The following is a 27,928-nucleotide window of genomic DNA, read 5'->3' on the forward strand; positions in this document are numbered from 1 at the left end:
ACCACAAGTTCAAGGATTAATCTCAAAATACGTTTATTGCTATAAGTTTCATTCCAGCACTTATTGAATGAAAATGGGTATGACTTGTTTTAGGTGTGACTGCCACTCACGCTTAATCATATGAAGATTTGGACTAAATGAACTCTGCTAAACTTGGTTAAATCGATTTTAAAGTGTTCTTTGTTTGACCAACCAGTGAAAGTGGACAAGGCAACACAAGACAAAAAGGTACGGTTTAAAGGAGTCCTTTTTATTTATAGAAATATATAAAACTAATCAAGTCTATGGGGGAAGTAATTAAAAGAGTCTGGAGGAGGTGGCTGAGAGCGTGGCTCCGTGTGGCCTGGTGAGTGGCCGGGCTTCACTCACACAGGCTGGCAGGCTGGCTGGATCTGCTGGTCAGTTGGTGAACTGGTTCGGTGTCAAGGCTGTATCATCATTGCTGGCGCTATGTGCTGTGCTGCTTACAACTGCTGCAGACTGCTGCACTCCACTTCGTGGCTGTAAAGCGCTTCTGTTCAGCCCTTGAGGTTCCAACCTGACCCAGCGTCCAAAGTGACTCCAGCCTACGCCACACGCCACCTGTCACAGGGAAGATCAGAGGGAGGCTGAAGGAGAGAGTGTGTGTGGGTAATTAAGCTGGTTGCCGACCTATCCAGCACACCTGTTTCCAGTTAGCCCGTCACCATGCAATCACTGCAGACACACTCACAGCAAAATCCACCACAGTGTCACACCAATACAAAGATTACTAGCCGATACAGCTTTACCCTGTTACACCCCTCCCTGCTGAAACGGTCATTGTCCCAATGACCACTGTGCCACGGCACACTGGCTCTAACGGTCCTGGTAGCGCTGTGGGGGCATGCCTCTGGTCGCTCTGGTGGATCGTCTGGGCTCTGGAGTCCTGGACGCTGGTCTTGCCTCAGCATCTGTAGGAACCCAGAACCCAACCCATGGGGGCCCGACGGGACCCCTGTTTGAGGTCTGTGGCTGGGGGCTTATGGGCTGGATCACTCGATGATTCGGGCCATCTGACACCTGACCGGGGCCTTGCATCCCAGGCTGTAGTGGTGCTGACAGGGGTCTCAAGAGGTTACGATGCACAACTTTTTCAACATTTCTCCCCACTTGTCTGATGACATACACTGGAAGTTCGGGGTCTGGCTGCTTAATCACCATGTACGGTTGTTGCTCCCACTTATTGGCCAGTTTACCCCGGCCCTTGGCTCTCATGTCCTGTAAAAGTACCTGTTGGCCTGTGGTCAGTGGTGAGCCATCCGCCTTCTGGTCGTAGTAGGTCTTTTGTCTGGCCATCTCAGAGTCTCTGTGTTGTACGGCCCTTTCAAATGCGAGCTGCAGCCTCCGTTGGTGACATTTGACCCAATCCTCTGCTGATGAGCAGCCCACATTCTCTGAGAGTCCTAGGAGGCGGTCCTGTGGGAGAAATCCCTGCCTCCCAAACATTAAGTAGTGTGGGGGATAGCCAGTAGAGCTGTGCACTGTGTTGTTGTATACCTGTAACACTTCCGGGAGATGTTCATGCCAGTTCCTCTTGTCCTCCCCCAGGGTCCCCAGCAGTCCTAGGAGGGTCCTATTAAAGCGTTCACAAGCGCCATTTCCTGCTGGGTGGTAAGGCGTAGTGTGGCTTTTGGCCACTTTATGCAAGTTACAGAGTTCTTTCATGAGATGCGATTCAAAATTAGGGCCTTGGTCAGACAACAGACGTTTAGGTGCACCAAAAGGCTGGATTACTTTATTCCACAGTACCTTAGCTGTTGTTGTTGCTGTTTGGTCTCTGGTCGCTACTGCCCAGGCGTACTTGGTGAAGTGATCTACCATAACCAGCACATTGTGGTATGCTTCTTCTGGGTGACCTATGGACAAAATCTACAGACAATAATTCCAAGGGAGCAGAGGTCAAAATAGGGGTCAGAGGCGCAGGCCTAGAGTTAGGAGCCTTACGCAAAACACACTGCTGGCATCGTGCGCACCGATCTGTTACCTCCTTGGCCAATTGTGGCCAAAAAAACCTCCTCTGAATCAGAGAGACAGTCTTTTCAGGGCCCCAGTGTCCAGCCTGCTCATGATACAACTGCCAGATATAATGTCGCTCCCCTTCAGGAACCACATGTTGGGTTATGGGGTCAACTTCCTTTGGGTCCTGTCGTGTCCGACACAGCACTCCATCCACCAGGGAAAGCCGGGGCCAGTGACGCAGGATCTGCTGGACTGGCTTGGTCTCTCGTTGTCGCTCTCCTTTATTGGGCAGAAAGCCCCTTTGTACATACTTGATTACTCTGACCAAAGTGGGGTCCGCATTTTGAAGACTCCTCCACTGGTCAGGTGTCCTTTCCGGAAACAAGGGTATCCCCGGTGTAGCACTTTGAAGGCTCGGCTTTGTAATGTTCTTTCCTGCACCGATGCACAGTGCTTTCACAGTCCTGGCTCCAATATGGGTGAAAGCTGGTATCTCCAGCCCCTCTTTTCTCTCCTCAGAGTCTGATGTGGGGGCTTCTGGGGGAAAACGAGACAGAGCATCTGCACTTTGATTAGTACGTCCTGGTTTATATTTTATTTCAAACTGAAAGCTCGCCAGGCGCGCTGCCCATCTCTGCTCCAAGCTCCCAAGTTTAGCCGAGTTTAAGTGCACCAGAGGATTATTGTCCGTATATATAACAAATGGAGCACAGTGCAAGTATTCTGCAAATTTCTGGGTTACTGCCCAGGTCAAAGCCAAAAATTCCAGCTTAAAGGAGCTGTAATTTTTGTCGTTTTTCTCTGTGGGGCTTAAGGCCCGGCTGGCAAATGCAATTACCCTCCCTTTTCCATCCTGCACCTGACTCAGTACAGCTCCCAGGCCTCGGCTGCTGGCGTCTGTATACACGACAAAAGGAAGGTCAAAATCAGCATAAGCCAGTATTGGTGCAGAGGTTAGGGTCTTCTTTAGTGTGTCAAAAGCATCCTGACAAGTTGAGTCCCAGTTAGCAATTAGTTGATGACCTGAGGCTCTTGAGTGTTTTGGACTGATTCCTCTTAAGAGTTCGTTTAATGGTTTGGCTATTTTAGCAAAGTCTTTCACAAACCTGCGATAATAGCCGGCCAGTCCCAAAAAAGACTGTAGTTGTTTCACTGTCTTGGGGGTCGGCCATTCTTGAACACACTTCACCTTCTCGGGGTCTGGGGAGATCCCCTCTGCTGACACACGATGTCCCAAGTACTGCACTTCTTTTTTCAACAGGTGGCACTTGTCAGACTTTAATTTTAAGCCATGTTTTTTTCAGTTTGTCCAAAATGACATCCAAATGTTTTAGGTGTGAATCAAAGTCAGGAGAATATATTATGACATCATCAAGGTAAATCAACAAAGACTGTAGGTTGTGGTCTCCTAAACAGGTGTGCATTAACCTTTGGAATGTGGCAGGCGCATTTGACAACCCAAAAGGCATTCGGGTAAATTCATATAGCCCCATGGGAGTAACAAAGGCAGTCTTTTCCCTGTCGGCGGGGGCAACCTCAACCTGCCAATATCCACTCGCCAGGTCTAATGTGGAAAAATACTTTGCTTTGTTCAAGCTGGCCAATGACTCCTCAATTCGAGGGAGTGGGTAAGCATCTTTGTGGGTTGCTGCATTGAGCTTCCGATAATCCACACAGAATCGTGGTGTTCCATCTTTTTTGCGCACTAATACGATGGGGGCAGCCCAAGGACTAGCACTGGGTGTAATGATTTTAGAATCCAACATACCTTGAAGCAGGGTTTTCACTTCCTGATACATTTTTGGTGGAATCTGCCTGTAGCGTTCCCTCACAGGCGGAGCATCACCAGTGGGAATCACATGCTGGACGGTGCTTGTCCTGCCATAATCTTCATCATGTGTGGCAAAAACTGCTCGATGTTTGTGCAGCAGGGTCTGCATTTTTTCTCTCTCCTCTGCAGATAAACCAAGGTCAGCTACATCAGGCAATGAACTCTTTTCAGTATGTTTACTTTTCTCCAGGCTTACTTTAACAGCATTGGTGCTGACCCGGACCATACTCACACTATGCTCTGGTGTGATATCGGCTGGATCAACCTCACACGTCTTAGCTAGTTTCTGATGTCTATAAAGATACATTGGGGAGTCATTTGGATTTTTGATTTTAATTAGAACTCTCCCCCTTTGAACTGTTGACAGGGATCGAGCTACAAAAAGTCCACCCACCTCCTCAGGTTCCACGAGGCACTGGTAGTCTTTTCCACCTGGTCCCGCCTTGGTCCGGCCCCACAGCAGCACCTCACTCTGAGCTGGAACTCTCACAGGACGGCGATTGATGGTGCGCACGTGCCCAATGGAGCCATCTGGAGCCACAAACTGTGCCTGTGTGGAACAGATTTTAAAGGCCATAGCCCACGCCTGTTGTTGGCACCGACTGCCAGAAAGACAGTGCAAGGGCTTGTTGTCCATGTTTCTCCAACAACTTCTAATAATGTTCATGCCCACCACCCCTTCTGTATCAGTTAGGCAGTGATCTTTAACAACCAGAAACCCACCCTCAGGAACTTCGACTTCTCCAACTTTAACAGGTAACAACACATAACCTAAATAAGGAATGTCCAGTCCATTAGCAGCTTCTAAGGTCAGCCAGCTGTCAGCCTCCTTAAGCCGTTCACCTTTTTCTGCAAAATGTTCCAAGAAAAAACTGTTCTTCATCAACGACACATTTGACCCTGTATCAAGGATGCAATTAACAGGGACATCACCAAGCAACAGGTTAACTTTAGGGACATCTCCAATTAATTTGTGTGTGTCTTCATGTAGAGGCCCATTCACTTCTGAACACCCCACTGTCTGGGCCGCCACAGTGGTGTATTCTAGTTTAACGATGCTGACCTTTGTCTGTTTGTGCATGAGCGTGCTATATGTCCAGGTTGAGAACAAAGGTTGCAAATGGGATTACCCTGACCATCATACCGGTTTGCTGAACCTAACCGGGGTTGGTTCCTCCTCGGTGGTCCACTTCGAGGGGCAGGCTGGCTCCACTCTGCACCCCGTGGTGCCCTCTGGTGCAGCTCTGACCGGATCTCTTGAATTAAAGACTGGGACAGTTCATTAAATTTATTTGACATTTGTGTGTTCATTTCATCCCTTAATTGTGTCTTGATTTGTTCCAAATCCTTTACATGAGGAGTATTAACTTGGTTGTGTCCCCTCATGGCAAGGCAGTGTGCTTGTTCAAATGTTTCCCCATATGCTTGTTCCTTTAAGGAGAGCTCTGCCTTGATGGTCTGAAACGTCAGACTATCATCCAATAGAATCTTGGCTCTGAACTCCCCCCTCGTCGCAGAGTCTCTCAGCCCCTCAATCAAATGATCTCGGAGCAACACATCGTCATCTCTGATGCCCCTTGAGTCTTTTTTCTTGAGCCTAAGAAAGTCTTCCTGCAGTCTCAATGCAAAAGAACTAATGTCCTCATGTGGCTCTTGGCGGGCATTAAAAAACTGAGAGCGCAGGACTGAGGCAGTGGCTCTATCCCCATACAGCTTATCTAATTCCCCAAAAATCAGCTCAGCTGTGTTGCGCTTCTCTGGAGGTAAAATCAAAATCTCTCTCTTAGCTTTTCCCTCCAGACAACATAGCGTTAATTTAGCTCTAAAATCGTTTGGGACTCCTTGTAAAGCGAAGGTAGTTTTCAGATTACTCTTCCACTCTCCTAAACCAATGTCTGAATCTCTTCCTTTAAATTTAGATGTCATCAGATTAAACATAGGAACCATACCAACCGGTCTGGACATTGCACTAGGAGCTTGGTTTTCTCGACTAGGACCAGGTTGAGGCTCACTTTGATCTGTCATGTTGGCCTTGCCCACCACTGGTTTCTTTTTTGGTCAATCCTGCCGACAACGCCAGTTGTAAAGTGTTCTTTGACCAACCAGTGAAAGTGGACAAGGCAACACAAGACAAAAAGGTACGGTTTAAAGGAGTCCTTTTTATTTATAGAAATATATAAAACTAATCAAGTCTATGGGGGAAGTAATTAAAAGAGTCTGGAGGAGGTGGCTGAGAGCGTGGCTCCGTGTGGCCTGGTGAGTGGCCGGGCTTCACTCACACAGGCTGGCAGGCTGGCTGGATCTGCTGGTCAGTTGGTGAACTGGTTCGGTGTCAAGGCTGTATCATCATTGCTGGCGCTATGTGCTGTGCTGCTTACAACTGCTGCAGACTGCTGCACTCCACTTCGTGGCTGTAAAGCGCTTCTGTTCAGCCCTTGAGGTTCCAACCTGACCCAGCGTCCAAAGTGACTCCAGCCTACGCCACACGCCACCTGTCACAGGGAAGATCAGAGGGAGGCTGAAGGAGAGAGTGTGTGTGGGTAATTAAGCTGGTTGCCGACCTATCCAGCACACCTGTTTCCAGTTAGCCCGTCACCATGCAATCACTGCAGACACACTCACAGCAAAATCCACCACAGTGTCACACCAATACAAAGATTACTAGCCGATACAGCTTTACCCTGTTACACGATGTTGGTGATGCAAATGATAAGAGAGTTAAGGTGCTTGTCTGTTTGCAAGATGTGTCAAATTATGTAAGAAAATAAAAATGCAATTATTTTTAACCTATGCTTTATTATCTGAACATGCTTTATATATCTTCAAGGTGATAAATAAACTTATTTTATCTATGACATTTTGCAAGTTATACATTGTACATCGTCACTGAGTATTTTCTCCTCTTATGCTCTACTACGTATAATTCAAAACATTAATTATACAATAATTTGTGTGTGGGCAAATATGTTCTGCAGTAAATCTCTGCATCCTCATTATTGGCACGTTAAAGCTGCTTTAGGAGTAACAACCTTCTAGCTTGTCCCATTTTTCCAATGAGACCTGCAGGTTTAGTCTGATGGAATAGCGCTGCTGGTATTTCTGTGTGGAAGTGGGTGTGTCCAGAGGGGCACAACGGAGGGGGGGAAGCCAGGGCTTTATCTCTAAGACCCAGGCTGGCCAGCATCACCCTGCTTGGCCTCGTGTATCGAATGAAGGAAAGAAGGTTAACACACAAGCAGTCCCAGCCAACATTATACGGTTTAATTTTACTGACCGACATCTTTGCAATATTTAACTTACAGTACTGCAGATCAAATCACACGTTAGCGTTCCTCTAATATAATATTATATATTTATATATATATATATATATATATATATATATATATATATATATATATATATATATATATATATATATATCTCCATCTCCACTCAAAGGGCAGATGATGGAACACAAATAAAGCTGGTTTGAAGGTGTGAGCAGAGCTTTGAGCACGTTAGGCACAAATAGTTATACTCTCGCAGCTGAACTCTGCTGAATATCTAAGACAACCAAAATGCTGTGAAATGTGAAAACTGTAAAAAAAAAAAAAATACATATTATTCCCACACTCATTGTGGGATGCCGTTTTTGCCTTTTGAAAGGTCAAGTGAAGAGATTACTAAGGTGAAGTAGCTCTCTGTAGTTCTTCCTTACCAAGTATGTCTCTGTGATGATGAAGAACAGACTTTGCAGCTGCGCCCCAGAGACACAGAGAACATCAGCAACATCCGCAAGTGTTTTAAAAAAAAAAACTCAATAGCTAATTTGGACAGATGGAGATAAGGTTGAAAAAGTTCTAAGCTACATGGTTGAGAACCTCTGCTCTGAGGCATGACACCAGTGTGCTGCAGTAATATCAAATCTACATATCATATTTTGCTAAATAACTCCCAACATCACGGTAAATTCATCGTGTTGCAACAAAAAAACCTTTAGTTTGTGCAATTAAATGTGTGACCCATCAGTCCTCTCTGTGGTTTCACAACCAAGCAGGAACAGCCTGACACAGCAGAGCGGGCAGAGGCGACTGTAGAGCAGCGTTGTGAAAGCACCTCTTCCTGTTGTGTGGTCCTGAGACCGGGTGTATAAGGGCTTCCTAGAGCATCCACTTGTTTTTCGTTTTCCCCCTCTCCCTTTCTCCCATGCAGTGGTTGCCTTGCCACATGTCCAAACACACACACACACACGCACACACCCACACACACACACACCCACACACACACACACACACTCACCCCTGCCACCACCTCTCCTCCAGGAAACTCATTGGCCGTCAATGAGACAGCACTAACTGAAGGCGTTTCCTGGAGCCGAGGACTCAGGCAGAGACGCAGCAGCACCACTGCACAGCTGCAGCACCACTGCACAGCTGCAGCTCACCCCAAACTTCCCTATGACTTATGCAACCCCACCCCACCACCAGGCTGAAGCCCATCTCCAACCGCATCCCACATCCACCCTGAGCCTTTCCCACACAACCGCACGCCTTAGCTGTTACATGAATCTGTTGCCACTCGATTGCTTGGACACACACACACACACACACACACACACACACACACACACACACACACACACACACACACACACACACACACACACACATTAATGCACAGGCACATCTAAAACATGTTGTAACATTTCCTACTACTTTATAGACTAGGCCTGCATTTCAGATACTCCACTGTATTTATTTAACAACATTAGCTACTATTCCCTTTGCAGATTGATTAGTAATACAAAATTAAAAACAAATAATACATGATGATATATTATTATACCATATTCCACCTGGCAGTGTTTAAAATAATGCATTTCTCCTTGCTGTAAGTGGCGTTTTCTTGCAGAGGCCATTGATGATGGATGGATGGATGCCTCTACTACAGCAACTCCGGATTAAATCTGACGGCCGGCCAACACTAGAGCTCCGTAGTACGGAGAGGAAGAGAGGTTTTCGGACCTTTAATGAGGAGAATTACGTCCGCACTGAGTGGCTAGCTGGTAGCGCCAAGCTACAGCGGCTATTCTGCTGGCCCTGTCTCCTGTGTGTGTGTGTGTGTGTGTGTGTGTGTGTGTGAGAGAGAGAGAGAGAGAGAGAGAGAGAGAGAGGCGTGTGTCAGTCCTGGTAAAATGATGCTGGGCGCTCTAGTTCCTCTGACCACGGGAAATAGCAACATATAAACTGCAACATCCGTTTTTCTGCTCCCACCCCGTAAAACATCTTAGAGGTTGTGTCTCGCTTCCTCGGAACTGTTCCCTACGCCACTGGTTACCATAAAATCCTCATTTAACCCTGTAAAGCCCAAACCATTAAATAATTGACAGAAAATTCCAATTCTTTGAGCAAACAAAAAATCTTTTTTTCAAACATCAATTTCCATATAGGAGTTTTAATTTGTATCATATTTGATACAGTGGGCCACAATGCTCAAAGATTCTTTTTTTTCTTGAACAAAAAATACATAAACAAATCCAACAAATCCAACAAAAACAATGCAGAAATGGAACTGGCAGGGTGGAAGTCTGGAAGACATAACATTTCAGTTATTTTTACTCATTTGGCGGTTCACACCCTTTTTATTTTGAGTAATGGTAGGCTTGAAAACAGTTTCTGTCCTTGTTCAGACAAAGATGCACTCTGCATTTCTCACAGTACACATGGGCAAAGTGGCCTACGCAGTGCTTGCATCTCTGTCGGGTTTCCCATGTTGGGAAATGATGAAGGCCATCCTTTCTCACATCAAGGGGAGGGGTTGGCGTTGCTTCTGGAGAGGACAGTGGTCTGCCACACTTTTTGACCTTTCCTGCGCTTGTGAGGGCGGTGCCAACAGAAGCCTGAAACCTTTGAAGGGGCAGGGCTTTCTGCCTGGGCTGCAGTTTCTCCTGGTCTCTTCTGTAGCGGATCCATGCATTGATTACTGCCACTGTAACAGTGTGCCACCAAATGTAGATGTACCATCTTCGGGATCTGAAGTTGAACTTGTACAGTGCAGATAGCATATCAAGAAGGTCAACGCCTCCCATGAACCTGTTGTATGTGTCAACAATGGCTGGTCTGGGAACCATTATGTAGGTTTTGGCTTTCCGATCCCAACGCTTCACATTGCCCAGTGGTTCAACACCAACAAAAGAAGAGAGCAGGTTCACAGCTTTGTTGTCATACCATCTCACGATGATGTTTTCTTCCTGATTTACTCTGGAGTCCAGAGACCCCCTTCCCTTTATCTTCAGTTCTTTCTCATCCATCATTTTGCAGTTCTTCAACCTGTTCATTCGGACTGTCCCTATGTAGTAGATTCCTCTTTGTTTCAAATGCTCCACCAATGGAACTGATGTAAAGAAGTTGTCAGCAAAAACTTTGTGATTTTTTCCTGCTGGAAGGGTTGAGGTCATTTTCAGGACAACATCTCCTGTAGCACCAACATCAGATTTCTCTTTGTCTGGATTTTCTCTCCCTTGGCACACGTCAAAGTCATAGAGATAGCCACTTTGGCCGGCACGTCCCCACATCTTGAACCCCCACTTGTGAGGTTTTCCTGGCATGTAGCATCGTAGATGTGATTTTCCTTTGAAAGGCACCATGATTTCATCAACAGCGTGACATTCCTCAGGAGGTATGCAAAGAAATCGTTGGCGTAGTTTCTCTAACCATGGCCTGAGTTTCCACACTTTATCCTTTTTTGCATCCTCAGACACATTGAGGTTGTCCTGAAAGTGAATCAGCGTCAGCAAATTCAGGAACCGACCCCGTGACATCACATCACACACTGGGGGGTACCTTGTCTCCATCTCCCAGTAAGCTCGTACGTTGGGCATCTGTACTAACCCCATGTGCATGTACATACCCAGAATTTGCTAAATTTCTTGGGCATTTGTGTTCACTGACTTTCCATTTTTCTGCACACTGTACAAGTTTGTTTCTTCTGCAATTTCCTGTAGCATTTCCTCAGTCACAAAATCTTTGAAATACATATATGGTGTCCAGTCAAGCCTCTCTTCAGAGTCTTCCTCAACACATTCCACAAACTCAACAGATGGAGGTTCAAACTGTTTTCTTCTCCACCAATACTCCTTCTTTTTCACTTTGCCCCTTGCCAACTGCTTTAGTGTTGTGTCCTCTCCTGGGACTTCTGGGCCTTCATCATCATCATTACCATCTGGGTTTTCCTCTTCCTCATCATCACTACTATCTGGGTTTTCCCCAATCCTTGCAGTAGGAGTCCATTCCTCATCCTCCTCCTCATCCTCATCATCTTCCTCGAGCTGCTCCATGTCACTTGAATTCCCATCCATAATCATCTTCAGAGCATCTTCAACACTGATTTGTTTTGCCATCTTAAACACACATGCACACAAAAAAACAGATTATTGTATATTTTTTCTTTGAATTTGTCAGGTTTTAGTGAAAATCAGTAAGCAAAACGAAGTTGCTATCAATCATACCATTGCAACACCCAACTAGTCAGCAAGTTGCATATCTAATTCTTTGCTCTGAATGTACCAAATAATGTAATTTAAACATTTAATTTGTTTACTTGAAAAATAAAAAGACTGTATGTTGCTTGATATTATTTATAATGCATGAAATACAATAAAATGACAATTGACTTATTTAGAGTTACATGACCTTATACACCCGCTGTATAAAATTTGATATGTCATTTTTAACATGGTTTTACTAAACCATAGATTATGAAATATTAAGTAATTTCACATTGCATCAACCCAGTAACTGTTCCTATTGATGTTTCACAAAAAATTATAATTTTTTTCTTACCTTAACCTTTTCAAGATTGGCAAAGTTCTTCTGCAAAATTCACATGTGTCCACTTCCTGGTTAATGGCAGTCTTGTAACATGGCTGGAAAGCCCTCTAGTGAGCAGATTACTGCCCCCTGGTGGATTATCCGTGTACTGCATGTATATAATTGTATACATCGGGTTTTTCAGGGAAGAAATTGCCACACTGCTCATGTGGAGGGCTCAAAAACTCATGTATCACATATGATACGTTTGGCGTTATAGGGTTAACTGAATTAACTGAATTTTGCGGCACATCAAATTAGTGAAGGCTCTGAATATGGACCCGCAGCCTAATATGAATTGGTTTATATCAAATAATTAAAAAAAATATGAGGAAATTAAGTTAATTAAGAAAGCGTTTGATAATTGAGAGGCATCGCGGATAGAATGTGTGACCCCTATGCCAAAAAACAGTAGTTTTTTTAATTTATAACAAGGGATATTATTCCCCTGTGACATGGATGCAGCACGGCCTGAATGCTGCGCTGGGCAACCAGTGCGCATGCTCAAAGAATTTGTAGGCGGCGGAGTATCCGCGTCTCTGATTGGCCAGTGAAACAGCGACAAACCGCTGTTTCACTGATCGTACACTTGGACATTGACAGTTGGAAAGGATGGCGTATCAGAGCCTTGGAGCTAAAGAGGTACGATTGACAGCATTTCTTCTTCTATGTAACCGCTAACTGTAGTATTTCTTGTTTTAAGTACGCTAACTGTAGATAATAAAACGTAGCTACAGCGAAGCTATATAGCTTTCCTAGCGAGCTAGCTAGTTAGCTATGATCTATGCTAAGTTATCATGTTGCCATATCAACGCAATGCACCCGTTACAAAAATGTCGTTAGCTAAATTAGCTCTTTCGGGAAACTCCCATGATTGCAAGCTAACTGAACTACCGTCAGACATTTGACAGCCAGTGTTTGTTTCCGGTCACACAGCTAACCAGGCCCGGTTCTACGGGGGTGCATAAGCATGCATTGCACCCCCCAAAAAATAGTTTGCACCCTCAATTAAAAAAAAAAAAAAAGATTTTCATTTTTAGAAATATGATAACAATAATAAAATACTTGCTCACAAAACAAATTGTAGTTAAACTTGTGACAATTTCCATTAAATACCGTTGAGATATGAGCTTCCAACATCACTCTGACTGTTCACCAAACTGTCAAAATCACTCCGCATTTATGTATGGTGTTTTGTTTATATGTTGCTTGGCAACAGTCCGCTCAGTGGGGATCTATTTTTGTTGGCGGAAGCAATTTCATCCGTTTATATGATTAAATAAACAAACAAATCACAATCTATTGTCAATTATTATTATTATTATTATTAACAGTACATTTTACGAAATATAACTGTTGTATAAAGTAATATCACGCTCGAGGTCGCAATGTTGTCGCTCTATATCAGCGCTGCTGTGATAGCCTTCGGCGGCCGGTGGCCGGCCGCGTCGTGTGTCGTGTGCAAAATGCGCGCACCCTTAGTATATCTATGGCGCGCACGGCAGTGAAGCACAGTAAATGTTTGTTGTCCCAACATGTCAGTAGAACTACGCAGAAGTGCTTGTCTATGGTAGAGAGGCCTGTGTGTATAAAAGCGAAGTCTGAACTGAAGCTGGGTAGCTGGTTTTAGTATAGTACTGGTGCACCCTCTGTAATCTCAGATGCACCCCAAGGCATTCTGTTCTGGAACCGGGCCTGCAGCTAACACACAACCTCGTTGTCTGTTCCTTCTAGTTCATGGATAAAAGGGTGCCAAGGAATCCCAAATATGAACATGTCAAAACCAAGCTGGACACAGGTACATGTACTACAATGTAACAAACTGGCGTCATTTGCTATGACAGGTATAAATGCTTATTGCTTATATTCTTTATTTATAATACAGGATGTAGCTATACTAAGTATATGGAAAGACAGGATTACATCCAAAGAAGTAAGTTCCTCATTTATTTCTGTGACCCAATTTTTATTTGAAACACTGTAATATATATAAGGGTGAAAACAACAGGACTCATTTGAAGAGGGATCAGCATTGGCAAGTCATTTTAAAATGTTAATATTTCTACTCTATGCACTTTATTTGATGCACTCTAACATCACATTTGTTTTATATTTTAAATTCAGTAAAAAAAGAAAACTTGAATCCAGAATTATTATTTTTTTACATGACTTAACTGTAATTTCCAAGTCCCAAATTGTATAGATATAAGTATTGTCTTCCTAACAGTCCTAACAGTCCTTAGAAACACTTTCCAGTCTGCCCAAAAACGGCAGTGCTGGTGTTAAGTGAAGCACTAGGGGGGTGAGGAGGAGGACTTGGGAGAGCCAGGTGAGCTGTGTTCAGTACGGCTCCCTGGGACGGCTAAAGTAACTACACAGTTGTTTTAAGTAATAATCAAACCCAGCGATCCCATCAGGTGTCTGACTTTTTGAGTATCATCAGGACTTTCAGGCTCCTTCCTACTCAAACCCCCTTTTTTTCAGATTTCAATTACCGAAACGATGAAATATTCAAACGGTTAAAGTTGACGACCTTTGCACAAATGGTGAGCATCAATGTTTATTTTCTTGCAATACTGTGAAGGCTTGCACAATACATGTGTCGTATTCCTGGGAAAATCCATTGTCCAGTTATGTCTGTATTGGAGATGGCGGGAAGAGAAACCCTGATCCCCTTACAGTGTTTAATAGTTGATGGACTACTTGCTAGAATGGTTTTGAGTGGACGGCTTTGAATTCTTTTAGCTCGGTTAGTTACGTTCATTTACAGACAGCAGGATAATATTCTCTTTGCGTTTCCTCTTTGTGTTCCCGGTGCAAACGTCTCAGATTCCTAAACCTGTTTTTCCTCTCAGATACTTCAGGTCGCCTCTGCAGCCGATCTGAATGAAAATGAGATTGACAGCGAATCACACGACCCAGGAGGTAACTAACACAATTACTCATTCAGCCAACATTGGGAAACTTTATTTATGTCCAGATGGGCCCTTAACATTTTAAAATTGGATTCAAACTGTCTGTCGCTGTCAGTGGATGTGGGTTAATTTCCCCCTCGCCTCTGTCAGATCGCCAGGATGCAAGAGCCGAAGACGTCTGCCGTGCTGAGAGGTCAACCCTGCTCAGGTACCGTGCAGCTATGCACCCTGGGAAACATTACTGAATACATCATACTGCACACAACACGCCATATCGCTCCTACCTTACCTGGTGTTGTGTCTGAAGGCAAATACTGTTTGTGTGTGTTTGCACCTCTGAGTATGTGCAGCGGCAGCGTTCCCAGGTAGTAGGGGGCTGTGACTCATAACGGGGATCCTGCCATCTGCTCCTTTACTGTATTCCACACATCCACACACTGACACACACACATCTAGCGATCACAACCCCGAAAAACAAGCACACCTGTAAACGACGCCCACCACACCTGTATCTACACTCAACGTGTCCCCCCTCTGGTACACAGCACAATAACCTCACTCAGTATGTTTTCACCTGCGTCCTCTTAAAAATGAAGTTAGAATACGCTTGCTTATATTTAACCTTGTCATGGTAAACGACTTTAAGGAAACCCGTCACATTCACCAAAATCATTTCAATAAATATTTTTTCCTTTTTGGTAGCTAAATTGCCACTGCATTTGTTTGGCAACCCACACTTGCATCGTATAACAATAAAGTACCTCATCTCATCAGTTATTTTCTTAAATTGGATTACTAATTTTGTCTTATTGCTTACTTAACATTATTAAGAGTGCTGGAACCAAAATGTCTATGAATTCAAAACCCGTACAAACAAGGAACTTAAGGAATCCTCAATTTAAAGTGTAGAAAAAGTTTATTGTTACGACATGAAACCTTTAACTGGTTATAAAACCGCCTCCAATTAATACCTCAATTCCCCACAAGACGAAATAGTTCACCAGAAACTCCTTGATCTCAGACTCTGGTTCCACTGGTGGGAAGGGAGGCATGGGAGATCAAGGACCAGGGCAGCGTGGGGCAGACTGTCAGACCCTGTAGCAGTAAAAAGAGAGGTTTTCTCAAGGGAATCTGGTGCTCTGAAACACTACTAAAATCATAACCAGATGAAAGTCCCTCGTCGAATCGTCCAACAACACATTACTGCATCTCTGACACATTTACAGCTTCAAACTTGTTACACTTACAGTGTTATTACCGGAGTGGGAGAGCTGAACCTCAACAGGAAGCATCAGGAGATGGAGACCACGTTGGTGTCCAGCCCCCAGCTCGGCGAAAGGCCCTACTCCGACTGCCCCTTCCTGCTGCTGGACGCACGGGACCGCGACCAATACGACTGCTGCCACATTATTGGTGGTAGGTGTCAGCATCACCAAGCCTCTTATGAAAAAGGATTTCTTGTTTTAATCCTCTCTCTCTCTCTCTCTCTCTCTCTCTCTCTCTCTCTCCCCTACAGCACACAGTTGGCCCGTTGTCAAGCTGTCTCAAAGAATGCACCCCTTCACCAAAGACATGCTGAAATATGTATCCTTCAATGCAAACGACACACCTGACCAGCCCTTTTGAAAAGCAGTCAACTGACCATCGTCTTGTCTGAACTTAACCCACCATCCGTAGAAAAACGCAGCTGGGAAGATGGTCATCGTGTACGACGTGGATGAGACTGTAGCCATCCAGGCCGCCAACATCATGTGTGAACGGGGATTCGAGAATCTGTTTCTGCTGTCTGGAGGTAAAGTAGCAGCTGAGTGGAGCTCACATCTGTGCGTGTGGTTGCATGTATGAGAAGAGCGATCGTCCCACTCTGCTGTCCTCTGCCAGGTCTCAAGGTCATCGCTCAGATGTTCCCAGAAGGGCTGACGACGGGCTCCATCCCAACCTCATGCATGACCTCTCCCAAAAAGCTGAAGGTGAAGAAGAGCTCCCGACCGCCGCAGCCACCGCCGCAAGCAGCAGAGGAGCGCTGGCGCTTTACCTCCGACGAGGTGGCCCAGATCCAGAGACAGCTGGAGGAGATTCTCGCCAACAGTAAGTCACACTGTCAGTGTCACTGTGAGTGACGTTTTGTGTAAATGTTTTTGGTTCGTAGAATTTTGACAAACTAGTTTCAGAAATTGTGGCTTAGCAATTGTAGAGAAACTGTAATTAGAGCATTGTTTAGGCGTTTCCCTGGGAAAACTCGGCACTAAGTTTGAGGAAAATAGAGCCAAAGTTCTGACAAAGTTATTATTTGTGACTTTATAAGCAGTCTTTGATGTCCAGAGGAAATTCCTTGGAAGATTTGCCTAATTTAAACTAGAATTAATTCATTATTGTTCTATTATTAGAACATTATTCAAAAAACTAAGACCATACATCAGAAAAAGTTGCCGGTTCCGTCACTCTGCTGCCCTTCAGTGTTTGCATTTGTTTCCTGCAGGACGCCGGTCCAGCCGCGGGTCAACCAGCAAGTCCCGGCCTCAAGCACCCAACTTGAGGCCGGGACGCTCCTTGGCAGCTAGAAAGGACGGTGGCAGGCTTCAGTTTAACTGATCAGTTGTTAACTTCACTGTTTAAAAATATAAATAAATAAATTGCAAAAAAAACTTTTATTGTCCAGCAAATGTGTGGTTATTAGTTGGTTTTAATGACATTATTTTATGGAAAGAGGTTGTATAATCATTTATATTTGATGTAATATAACAGTATATCCATCCATCCATTTTCTACCGCTTATCCTGTATTTAGGGTCACGGGGGGGCTGGAGCCAATCCCAGCTGTCATTGGGCAAAGGCAGGGTACACCCTGGACAGGACGCCAGTCTATCGCAGGGCCGACATGTAGAGACAGACAACCATTCACGCTCACATTCACACCTATGGGCAATTTAGAGTCTCCAATTAACCATATATATATAACGGTATATGACACTCAAAATAATGTGATTCATCTTTCAAAACATGTCATAAAACTGTTGAAAAACTAGATATTGGGTTTAAAATTGCAACAATTTAATGTTAATTTTAGATCACATCAAATGTATATTTAGTTATTTTATGTTGTTTTTAACGTTTAATTACAAACATTTTAGGTTTGTAACATGAAATGATGTTAATTTTAGATCACATCAAATGTATATTTAGTTATTTTATGTTGTTTTTAACGTTTAATTACAAACATTTTAGGTTTTAAAACAATGAAATTACCCATATAGATGGTAAATTAACATTGAAACAAGAACAGCTACAATTTCCCATTCTCAGTATTTTTATTCAACTGTAACAGGTAACCAATATTACAGCAATATTCAAAAATCAATTACATTAAAATGACTGGCTCTAAATCAAAACAAAAAAAAAATCAACTGAATTGGAAAAGAAAAAAAAAAAGTTGAGTTACCAATTCACAGTATTATTTCTATCCAAGGCATCCATTACTTGTGAGCACTTCTTATTCCCTCCACTCGTAGTCTGATATTTTGGTGATCAGTGTGAAAACCTTTGGACTGACTGCAGGTTGTTTTTGGTGGTGTTCCACCCCACTTTTGATCCCTTGTCTGGATTTATCTTGAAGAGGCACTTGTCAAATGAAAAGAAAACAACTTTAGTAACTGTGGACTGTACTGTAATTTAATGTTTTCATACTTTTGCAAAAAGGCTACACAACAGTGTAGACAGAGCTTGCTTGAAAGAGTGTTTGGACAACATTTACATTTAGGTCATTTAGCAGACGCTTTTGTCCAAAGCGACTTACAATAAGTACATTTGTCAAAAGAAAGAAACAAAGGAACCACAACATATCATTGCCGATAAAGTAAGAGCTAAAAATAGAACAAGTGTTAGATCCTCATCTGAGTAAAGTAGTAGCTGTTCAGCAAACATACCTTAAGAACAACAGTGCTATCATCAAAGTGCTATAGGTAAAGGACAAACAGGGAACTGTGGAACAGTGACGTAAAATTAACATGCAAGGACTATGTATGTATATTGTGTATGAATGCATATGAATGTTTGAAGGTGGTCGGAGGGGCCGTTTGGCGCGAAATGGCAGCCACGCTTCCCTCAGTCTGCCCCAGGACAGCTGTGGCTACAAACTAGTCTGACAGCACTAAAAAAATGCATAGACATAAATGTAATAAATTGTTATTGTTAAAATAAATTATATACCAGCAACTTGGTAAAAAAAAAAAAAAATCTAAGTTTAGAAGAATTGTATTTAAGTGTAAACCTTTTTAATGCAGCAACAAATTGGTCAACACTTAAACAGGAATTAAAATTCTAGTACGTAATATAAACAGAGAATTAAATATAACTACCCATTGTCTCCGATACCCGGTCAGCGATTTGAGTCAGCATCAGTATCATCACACACGATGAGTGACGAGGACTGTTGCCCGCTGGCAGCCTCCTGAGCAGGCTGACCACCTACAGGGCTAATCTCCCGCTGGAGAAAGACAACAGCAAACAGTTTGAGGGTGTTTGTAGAACGGTGCCGTCAGTGCAGGTGCAGCATTGAGGATCTCCAGAGATAGAAACTGACAGTTGACGGTGATAAGATTTCTTAAACAGGCCAGTCTCTCACCTCTATGACCTTTGCCATATTTCTATTCCCTGAAAGGTCAAGCACTGACATCTCCAACCTGCTGTGTTGCTTTGCACATAATTACTACTTTAATAAGCCGTTGGTTTGTTTGTTTCTCACATAAGTTTGAATGTGGACCATGTCATAGCACCAGGAGAAAATTCAGATTTTAACATGCACTTTAACATGCATAAATACTATAAACAGAGCTTAGAAAAAAAATGTTAAAATATCCTATTTCAAAGACCCCCTCAAAACTCACAAATAACTTGAACAAAGAATTTGTTCTTTAGATATGACTTGGACAGCGATGATGGTCAGATACGGATATTAGCTTTTTTTCATGGTCTGGTTTTAGTCTTTTGAATGAATGCGACACCTTTTTTTTTCTTTCAAACTCAGTAAAATGTGTCCTATGTTCAACCCAAGCCTGAAGCATCAGCCTGGGCCACATTTCTGTCTGCTTCATCTCCAGCACTTGCTCTCTCTTCCCAGAGTCCATCCTGTGTTCCTAAATGAGGAGAGGGGATACGCACAGATGGTGCCTGAGCAAAGCCAGAGATGTGTTGAAGAACACACACAAGCACACATTATATATATATATATATAGTCACGTGTTTACAATGCAAAAGCACACACAAGCAGGCGAAAGCATGTGCACTGACATCATGAGCAAGCAAATGTCCGAAACGTTTGTTAAAGCCAAACACACAGAGTCCATGTGGAGAGCGCAGCCCGAAGGGGCCAGCACATCCACACAGAAGGTCAGGCTGAGAAGGACAGATGATGATGATGATGATGATGATGCACATCAGACTTTAATACCCAGGGGACCCCGAGGTGCTCCTCTGGGTGCTGCACACTCAGCCGAAAAACAAACTGGCCCAAAACAACAGAGGGGGCGAAGACTAAGCGTCACAGTTTGGCAAGTTGGAAAGTGATAGTGTATATATAAAGAAAAACGAGAAGATAAACAGAAAAACAGCTTACAGTCAACATCCAGCAGTGCTTATTTTAGAAACAATACATTTCCTGAATTATAGTTACACCTGTACCAAAAGTAGGTCACATATTTGGGGAAATTCATTTTGTTACTGCAGAGTTTAGATCATGTGCTATCTGACTAAATGAGTGAAGCGTATTCCAGCATACTTTTTGGAAATCTCTGTACCTGAATTGGGAGTCTTCTTCATGCTTTGGGTTCGCTGCTGTTCCACTTCTCTCGGTCGTCGGTCAGCTCGGCGCTTCGGTCCTCGGAGGAAACTCTGGACGTGTCCGTCTCGCGCGGTTCCGCCGTCCGATGGACCGGAGTGGACTTTGTCTCCTTGCACGTCGCTGCACAGTGCGTGAAGACCCCGTGTGACTGCGGGCTGAGCAGATGCACAAATGCCGTGTGATCAGCTGAGCTCGATGATGTGCACTTCGGCAGAGTGTCTCGGGACCGCACGACCAGGGTGAAATATATATGAGCGTGTAACCCACTAGTTACTATAGAGTTTGGACCAGAGACTAGGTTCGTAGAGGAGGGTTTAAAGAGGAAGTGACAGACACAATAAATAAATGGAGCCACGGCGTATATTTAAAGTAAGTTGACTGTATTGAACTGTATGAAAATAAAATAAAATAAAAATAAAATTCAATGCAATGACATCTGATTGCTCAATGTTTCACAGTCTCTCTTTAACATAAAACCAAATAAAAGTGTCCAATAGGAACCGTAACGTTCCTTTAATGTTCTTGAATGTTCTTGTTGTTGGTCAGCGCGCTTCAGTCAATTGTGTGTAAGTCAAGTCAGGGGAAAGTTCAAAGAGTCAGGTGTGTGTGTGGTGGTCCTACCACAGACACACTCAGTTAAGGTGAAGAAGGGCTGGATGTCCTTCTCGGGCTCAGGTGCTGGTTCTCTGCTCCTTTGGGCAAGGAACATTTCACTGGCTCACCATCTCCCTGAATCAGGAGAATCCAGATCCACATCAAAAGGTTTCTCAAGGGTCTCAAAAAACCTAGCCTGTATAGAGACAGGGCTATCACTTAACACAGAATCACCAAACTTCTCTTATGGGCATATTCAATACATACTATAAATCTCAACACACTACTGGAACACAATAGTGATTAAATGAAGTATCTTTTTAACTGTACATTTCTTTTTTTTATCTCAAGGTGAGTATTTTCACACATTCTTAATCATTTTAAATCAACATGAATTATTTTAGCTATTTAACCATGAATTATGATAATTTTAGCTTCTTTACCATGAATTATGATCATTTCAACTCAGTTTTCCACATGAAATATTGTTCATTTGAATCCTTTTTAACCATTTCACACATTTTCATTGAATTATGAACTGAAAATTAGCTAAATGCACCTTTAACACACATCACAATATCAATTCAGTGCTTCAGAGTTTCTGCCTCTGTGATAAATGGACATGTTTAGCAGTATTTAACAGACACACACCCTAAACAGTGCATCTCAGAGTGAATACACACACACACACATGAAAATAAATAGCACACCTCATATTTTAATCAGATTATCAGAGCAAAATATGCAGCTTTAACTCTTAAAACACACAGTAAACAGTAGCGGCAGGTCACGTTCATGAGTAAACAAGCTTTCTGCCCTCTCACAGACTGAATCACGATGTGGCTACCCCGGTTAGCATGTGCTAGCGCTAGTTAGCTCGAGCGACTCACCAAGTCTCTGCCGAAAACAATAACCCACAGGTCCTCGACCACCTCTCTGCTTCAGGTAGGTACACTCTCACGGGTTATTCTGTGTTTATAAGTGAGTTAACAACTGCTGTTTTCGTGACTTCTTATTGACTTTCTCTTCCGTGTTTCTCATCTGCTCATACCGCTGCTCGTACCGCTGCTCTGAGAGACGGGATACACACGTGTTGGAAGCGACGCATGCAATGTAGCGTTTGCTATTGTGCTGAGTATTGTCTTCATTTCAAGTGGTAAATGCAGAGTTTATCAGCGGAACAGGAGCATACTTAGGCGTACCGAAGGTAAATGTTGTTTCTGTATGTTTGTGATAAATACGGAATGTTTTATTACTGTTTGTGATTATGAATGCTAACCGCGATTAGCGATTAGCTTGTGCTAACATGCTAGTAGTGATTTTACGCACCTTTGAATGTAGTAGCCTAACGTTACTCTATGTGTTAAGTGTGTGTTACTACAGTATGCTATGTGAACTCGGAATGAGCTCATGGAATTGCACAGAGCCTATGAATATGAGTGATTGGAGCCATGTGTGTATGCTCGCCAGAGATCCGGACCAGGACACACATCTTGGACCTTTTTTGTGCTTTTACCCGACGCGGCGAGCGGCGGCTAGCGGCGGCAGTGCGTGCGACCGGTCAGGAGTCCCCGGGGTTTCTTTTCCTCTCTCCCTCCTTATTCATTCACACCATTCATCCCTTCATCCTCATTTCCAACAAGCAGCATACAAACTGACTGAGGACAGACTGTGAGTACAAACAGTTACCAATACACCGGAATTGACTCATTGCCTTTTATTTTTGCTTGTTTAAGTGAAGTGGTCACCCGGTTTGAGACCTCACCACTCACAAGCCACGATTCAGGCCTGCAACTTTTGTTATTTTCTATATTGGGGTTGTGTGCACACAAGTGTTTATGTAGGATTTTGAAAAGTGTGTAGCATTCAGAAAATATTAAGTGACACTGATATTGAGAGTTTCTTTTTGTTGTGTAAGAAAGATTGTCACCATGTACTACATGTGAAGTAATGTGCTGTGTGTTTATTCTTTTTTAATATAAAAGAGACAAATTACATTCGGAGGAATTTATGTTTATTCTTAGTAGGATTTACATTCTATTTAATTTGTAGTTCTACTAAGTGGAGGCACCAAATAATGTATACACTTACCTTATCTCGGAAAAGGGAAAACATAGCTTTGTCATTTGTTCCATTTTATTAGCACAGGTTAATACGGCACCACACACCAAAACTTAAGAACCCAGAGCCCGCCCTAATATTAAAGTAAAGTAGTGATTCCTTAGTTCATAGGGTAGGGTGCTACAGTAGTATTTATCCATCTTTTGTGGGTGTGTTCTCACTCTCAGTTCACAGAGATAGAAGTAGTAAACTCAGATGTTTATCTAGACCTTGCATGGGTCGCAAACCACACCTAGGTCGTAAACCACACATGGGTCGCAAAACACACACAAATAGCCACAGGCCACAGGTCAGACTGCTGAAGGACTGTGCAGATCAGCTCTGTTAACTCACTTATAGAGCAGTTGTTAACTCACTTATAGAGCAGATCAGCTCTGTGGAGTTCTCCTGCACATATTCAACCTGAGCCTCAGTCTGGAAAGAGTTCCTCTCCTGTGGAAAACATCCTGCGTGGTTCCTGTCCCCAAGAATGCACACCCCAGGGAGCCCAACCACTTCAGGCCAGTGGCTTTGACCTCGCACCTCATGAAGACCATGGAGAGGATCGTCCTCACCCACCTTCGACAGCTTGTGAACAGTGAGATGGACCCCCTGCAGTTTGCCTATCGACCTGGCATTGGTGTGGATGACGCTGTCACCTACCTGCAGCACAGGTCACTCTCACACTTGGAGAGCACCGGGAGCACTGTGAGAGTCATGTTTTTTGACTTCTCCAGTGCTTTCAACACAATCCAACCTTCACTGCTGAGGGGGAAGCTGGAAGGAGCCGGAGTCGACTGCCACCTGGCTGCATGGACCACCGATTACCTCACAAACAGACCGCAGTATGTGAGGCTCCGCGACTGTGTGTCTGATGTGGTAATCTGCAGCACAGGAGCTCCACAGGGTACAGTGCTCTCCCCTTTCCTCTTCACACTCTACACATCTGACTTCAGCTACAACACGGACAGCTGTCACCTCCAGAAGTTCTCCGACGATACAGCCATCGTTGCACGTGTGGCAGAGGGGAACGACCTGGAGTACAGGAAGGTCATCACCAACTTTGTCGCCTGGTGTGAACTGAACCACCTGCGCATCAATGCCAGTAAGACAAGGGAGGTGGTGATCGACTTCAGGAGGAAGCCTCCTCAATCTGCACCGGTGAACATCCAGGGTTTGGACATTGAGATCGTGGAGGAGTACAAATACCTGGGTGTTCACATAAACAATAAAATGGACTGGGCACACAACACAGATGTCCTGTTCAAGAAGGGCCAAAGTCGTCTCCATCTGTTGAGGAGACTGAGGTCCTTTGGTGTGTGCAGGTCACTGCTAAAAACTTTCTATGACTCTGTGGTAGCATCAGCGATCTTCTACGCTGTGGTCTGCTGGGGCTGTGGAAGCTCAGAGAGGGACAGGAAGAGACTCAATAAGCTGGTCAAGAGGGCCGGCTCAGTCTTGGACTGTCCTCTGGACTCCATTGAGGAGGTGGGTGAGAGGAGGATGTTAGCCAAGTTGACATCTATTATGGACAACCCCTCTCACCCCCTACATGAGACTGTGGGGGCCCTAAGCAGCTCCTTCAGTAACAGACTGCTCCATCCACGGTGCAAAACAGAACACTACCGCAGGTCGTTCATTCCATCTGCAGTCAGACTGTACAACACCACAATCTCTTAATGTAGCACCATAAGCACCTTAACATAACCATATCTTGCACTACTACCACTTCTACCTCCTCCATTCTGTGTAATTACTGTGTAATTACTGTGTGCAATAATTACCTTGTAAATACCTTTTATCCTATTTTATTTTATTTTTCTACACATTTATATTTTTCTGTCTCTTAGTGAAATCCCTTCTTGTACTTTTAGTATTTTAAGTCTACTTGTTTTATGTCCCCTGTATATTGGATGTCTGTCTGTCTACCTGCTGGTGTATTTATTGTATGTCTGCTCCACCTGCTGCTGTAACAAGTAAATTTCCCCGTTGTGGGATAAATAAAGGTCTAAAGTCTAAAGTCTATTTACACTAAACCTTCTCATGTTGGTCTTCAGTTCAGATATTTCTCATCAAGAGGTACAACATTTCCATCACATATCCCTCCTGTTTATGCTGATTCTAAGCATAATCATAACATACATTTTGTGAAGTGTGAGAGCGAAAACCCTACCGGGCAGTTCAAAACATTCTTTATTATCCATTATCCTTCTAGAAAGGGAAACTCTCTCACGGTCCCACTGCCCCGGCTACCACCCGCAGGTACTCCATTTGACAAGGCACAGAAATTATATAAAAATAAGCATAAATTCAAAAGCATTTTGATTACATTGTTGCCCCCAAAAACAAAACATAAATGTCCTCGCCAAGCTAGTCAACCTATCGGCCCTGGCTACGGACCTATCCCTACCTAGTTAAACTATCCCTTGCACGTAAAAAGAACAAAAGAAATGGGGTCACCTGCAATATGTACAAATGCTGTGAATATTTTTCTCCTAAGTGGCTCTAGTTGGTCAATTCAGAAATCTACAACTTCAATTAGATTTTCTGTAGCCTCATCATAATCAGTAGAATAAACATATAACAGCAATTATCTGTTAGTCCGTGGTGTCCTTATCTTCATCAAAGAGGTTACCATATAAATCATCATCTGTCAGATCAGAAGTAACATTTTCTTGTGCTGCATTCTCATAGTCCCCTTGGTGATCATCGGTGATGGGGATCCTTTCATACAGCATAGTTGTTTTGGTCACAGCAGTGTCTATGAGTCTATGTAACAGTCCTCTCAAACAGGGGATACAACAACATCCACAAACGATTAGAATGGCAATCATTACGGTTACAGATAACATCACAGCTTTTATAGAACCGGCCCATTTTCCAAAAATGTCCTGGAGCCATCCTGTCAGAGGATCATCAAAACCAGAATTTTCAGACACTGCAGATATATGGAGCTAGAACAGTCTCATAATTCACAAATGCACACAGAAATTCACAAATGCACACAGAAATTCACAAATGCACAAAAAAGATTTACAAATGTATTTGGGGATTTGTATATACATGTGACTCAAAACACAAATACATTTTCAATGCACACACATATGTTTCATTTCATATGTAAGTAAAAAATATTCACATAAAAAACAAGATTCATAAACATATTTCCAATGCACACACAAATCAAAAAAAAAATCACAAATACATGAATGTTAAAGTATTTGCAATCTTCATCAAATACGCATTTGGGGCTTGTTACATTCATATATAAACTGTTGGACCTGTATTTACAAAGTGCTTTTAATTTGTAAACCTCCCTGCATTTGTGTGTGAAACTTTTGAGACTCCCCTGACGTGACTCCGATCCACAAATGCGTTTTTTCTAAGAGGAGGTTGTCTGTAGCCAATCAGATGTCTCCCTCCTTTACAGCCAATCACGTGAGTGCGTTGCGTTGGAGGGATATGGGTGCTAGAGCCAGAATCGACCTTATTTCTGGAGATAATTTCCCTTCTTCCTGTGCTCCCTGTCTTTATGCTGTATAGATTAGGTGTACAGTTATATAAATATCTATTTTTCTTTTATAAAGAAGCATTTTATGGAAGTAATTTATTCCCTCATTCTGGGGAAGATGAACCGGTGCGGGCGGAGTTGTGTTTTAGACTTTTGGGGGAGACACTCACGTGATTGGCTGTAAAGGAGGGAGACATCTGATTGGCTACAGACAACCTCCTCTTAGAAAAAACGCATTTGTGGATCAGAGTCACGTCAGGGGAGTCTCAAAAGTTTCACACACAAATGCAGGGAGGTTTACAAATTAAAAGCACTTTGTAAATACAGGTCCAACAGTTCATATATGAATGTAACAAGCCCCAAATGCATATTTGATGAAGATTGCAAATACTTTAACATTCATGTATTTGTGATTTTTTTTTAGATTTGTGTGTGCATTGGAAATATGTTTATGAATATTGCTTTTTATATGTGAATATGTTTTACTTACATATGAAATGAAACATATGTGTGTGCATTGAAAATGTATTTGTGTTTTGAGTCACATGTATATACAAATCCCCAAATACATTTGTAAATCTTTTTTGTGCATTTGTGAATTTCTGTGTGCATTTGTGAATTTCTGTGTGCATTTGTGAATTATGAGACTGTTCTAGCTCCATACAGATAGAGAGGTTAATCCATTCACCGCCTTAATGATGCTGTCATCAGGTGCTGTATTGTTAGGAATAAACGTACAACACATATCTCCAAACATTTTACATACTCTTTATACTTTTTCAGCCAACAACATGTCTAACGCCATCCTATTCTGCCATGCCATTAAACCAGTCTTATCTAACTGTTGATGTATGCCCCCAATTGCTTCCTTAGTGTAATTCAAAAATCTTTGTTGGTTATAATAGACGTAATTTATCCAATCCACATTTTATTAACGGTTACCTACCAAGCCAGGAGTGATTCACATCCTGCAGCAACCTGATTTATGGCTTTAAACTCATCAGGAACACCTCGAGGAACACCAATTGCATCTATATAGACTCTGTTATCAAATGATCCTGCTGGTGCATTTCTCTTAATACGTGAATTATGTGTCGTCACTTTTTCTAATGTCGTGTCATATGGTAAAATATATGTCTGCATTAATAATTGTACCATAGTACAAGTTCCCTTCCAATCATAATTTTGCTCTGAGTATCTTACCTCCACAGAACCACCATACATCAGCTCTGGCCATGGTTTGATCACTCACTATGCCATCAGTGACATTGCTCTCGCCCTTAATTACATCAATGATGGTTTTGCAGGTTGT

At 43.1% G+C, this 27,928-nt stretch overlaps 1 long non-coding RNA gene across 1 annotated transcript in view; it reads right to left on the reverse strand.

The window, feature by feature from the left end:
- LOC311010618 overlaps positions 1-27,371 on the reverse strand; it is an 87,918-nt gene extending 60,547 nt beyond the window's left edge. Inside the window, exon 1 of the long non-coding RNA XR_014596810.1 lies at positions 27,360-27,371. This is a non-coding gene — a long non-coding RNA (uncharacterized lncRNA). The remainder of the gene's footprint in view (positions 1-27,359) is intronic.
- Positions 27,372-27,928: the final 557 nt, after the last annotated feature.

This window comes from Eutrigla gurnardus (genome assembly GCF_963514095.1).
Source record: "Eutrigla gurnardus genome assembly, chromosome: 3".
Lineage (NCBI taxonomy): Eukaryota > Metazoa > Chordata > Actinopteri > Perciformes > Triglidae > Eutrigla > Eutrigla gurnardus.